The following is a 2,896-nucleotide window of genomic DNA, read 5'->3' on the forward strand; positions in this document are numbered from 1 at the left end:
TGGGCCAGGCGCAGGGGCTCATGCCTGTAATCACAGCACTTTGGGAAGCCAAGGCAGAAGGATCTCATAAGCCTAGGAGGTCAAGGCCAGCCCAAGCAACATAGCAAGACCCTATCTCTACAAAAATTAAATTGAAATAATTTGCTGGGTATGGTGGTGTGTGCCTGTAGTCCTTGCTACTAGGAAGGCTGAGGGGGAGAGGAACACTCGAGTGCCGGCATTTGAAGTTGCAATAAGCCATGATCGTGCCACTGCACTCCAGCCTGGGAGTGAGACCCTGTCTTTAAAACAAACAAACTGTATATATATATATAGATAGATAGATATACACATACACACACATACACACGCACGTATACATATGTGTATATATATGTATATGACTAGAGGCCGGGCATAGTGGCTCATGCCTGTAATCCCAGTACTTTGGGAGACTGAGGTGGGAGGATTATTAGAGCCCAGAAGTTTGAGAACAGCCTGGGCAACATAGTGAGGTCCCATCTCTATGAAAAAAAGAAAGAGGCCAGGAGCAGTGGCTCACGCCAGCACTTTGGGAGGCCGAGGCGGGCAGATCATGAGGTCAGGAGATTGAGACCATCCTGGCTAACGCGGTGAAACCCCGTCTCTACTAAAAAAAATACAAAAAATTAGCTGGGCATGGTGGCGAGTGCCTGTAGTCCCAGCTACTCGGAAGGCTGAGGCAGGAGAATGGTGTGAACCTGGAAGGCAGAGCTTGCAGTGAGCCAAGATTGCGCCACTGCACTCCAGCCAGGACGACTTAGCGAGACTCCGTGTCAAAAAAAATAATAATAAAATTAAAAAAAAAATAAGACTAGATAGTATTAGGAAAATTTACAGCATTACTAAGGAATGGCATTTTGTTTGTTTTAAAATATGGTTTATAGTTCATGTGGTTTCCTTGGACCAATAAGACCCTTCCTAAATCCATTCCAGAGATTATTATTTTGGGTCTCATTCCCTTCTTAGAGAGCCCTCTAAGAATCTCTCCCTGCAAGGTGGCTCAAGTTCACACCAATGTTTCTCTGCTTTGATCCTCAGTAAACTTGTTGGACTTCACAGTTCATTCTTTTAGCATCTAATCTCTAATTTTTCAAGTATGCATTGCTTATCTCTTTAATTAGATCAATTAGATTGTAAAATTCCTGCAGCCAGGACCATATCTTTTACTTGCTTTGGACCTTCAACATTATTGTCTGCTGGGGGCACATTACGTGAGTATCATTACTCATTTATTGATTGACCAAATTAATAGAATCGCTTCTTAACGTAGTTTTCCTCCTTGAAGATCATTTTATCCTAGAAACCATTCTTTATTTCAGAATGTGGCATAGATTTTCGACATGGACTTTTTTCCCCCAAGAATATCATACAGTACTTTAAAGCACCCAAGTTGATCATATAACCCTCTTTGAGTTATTCATATTTCAGAAATGTGCTGAATTTTTTGCTATCACTTTGTGACTTTCTCCAATTGTGAAGCTACTAATTTAATTATATTATTTTATAATTGCTAAAATACAAGTTAGGCCAAAAAGAGCTTGCTGTGGTAACTGCACGGACTCTGTCTGAAAGGCCCACCCCTAATATTTGTGATAGTGGGACCAGATGATACACAGCAGCCTATATATCATATGTCTAAATATTTCAAAGTCAGGTATCAAACTATCAAACTTTTAGAAAAAAAACAAGAAGTATGTTCTATTCTTCTGTCTTGATAAGTTTTCTTCCTAGTTATTTCTTCTCTGAATTTAAGTTTTATATTTTCGATTTCTATCTTGACCTTAACTTGTACTCATTCTCAAAGTCTTAAAAGATTTAAAAAAAACCAAAGTGACTATATTCATAGTGTTCAAATATATCGTCCATCAAAAAATGTAAATTAAAAACTGGAAAATTCCCATTATTTAATGTTAGAAAGGAATTTTTCTAAAGTATTCAAAAGAATCTCTCCTGATCCTTTTGTAGTTCATGAGTGTAATGATTGAGTGTTCATGCACATGTGTGAGATATGCCACCCTTGAACCTTGTTACACCGTTGTCATGTTGCCCGTTTGACATGAAAAAAAGAAACAAAAGAAAAATAATCTTTCCTAAAATTTCTAAAGAGAAAAACAAATTATAATCATTAAATATCAACTTCTTTTTCAGATTCATCATCTGCTCTGAAAATGTCAAAATTTTAAATCAAAATAATTAAACAAAAAAGTTTTAAAAATTATTTGCATCTATTTAAATATTTTAATAAAAATAAAACCGTTTTTAATGATCACATTCAATGCCCATTCAGGGCCAATGTGAAGAAATGGTATCACACTTCATACATGTTATGTATAACTTCATATACACACATTTGAATAATATAAATTGTTTTATCTTAGAAAATGTTCCTCAGCCACCATATTTAATTATTGCAAATAAAATACTAGTTCACAAGTAGTCAGGAAACACAAATTAAAACATGGAGAAGGCCGGGCACAGTGGCTCATGCTTGTAATCCCGGCACTTTGGGAGGGCTAGGTGGGCAGATCACTTGAGGCAGAGGTTGCAGTGACCCAAGATCGTGCCACTGTACCCCAGCCTGTGTGAGAGTGAGACTCAGTCTCAGAAAAAAAAAAAAAAAGAAAAAGAAGAAGAAAATGGATACTTTGTGTGTTGGAAAATGATACTGCATTATGCAAAAATCTTTTGCACTCTTGATAACTGAAAGATCTGAAAAGTTAGTCTCTTCTCTTACCTAGGTGCTTCTGTTATTCACATTCTCCTAAATTGCTCATGTTCATCTTCATATCTTATGGTGGTATAATCCAGAAGACATCACAGAATTTGGACACAATTGCCTTTTCATTTAATGACACAGGATAAGAGATATAAAGAA

At 37.1% G+C, this 2,896-nt stretch overlaps 1 non-coding gene across 1 annotated transcript; it reads left to right on the plus strand.

Moving 5' to 3' along the window:
• Nucleotides 1-1,974: 1,974 nt before the first annotated feature.
• LOC112135658 (small nucleolar RNA U13) lies at nt 1,975-2,078 on the plus strand. The gene has a single exon (XR_002916914.1). It is a non-coding gene; the product is annotated as a small nucleolar RNA U13 (small nucleolar RNA).
• The last annotated feature ends 818 nt before the right edge of the window (nt 2,079-2,896 follow it).

Source organism: Pongo abelii, chromosome 9 (genome assembly GCF_028885655.2).
Source record: "Pongo abelii isolate AG06213 chromosome 9, NHGRI_mPonAbe1-v2.0_pri, whole genome shotgun sequence".
NCBI classification, from domain to species: Eukaryota; Metazoa; Chordata; class Mammalia; order Primates; family Hominidae; genus Pongo; species Pongo abelii.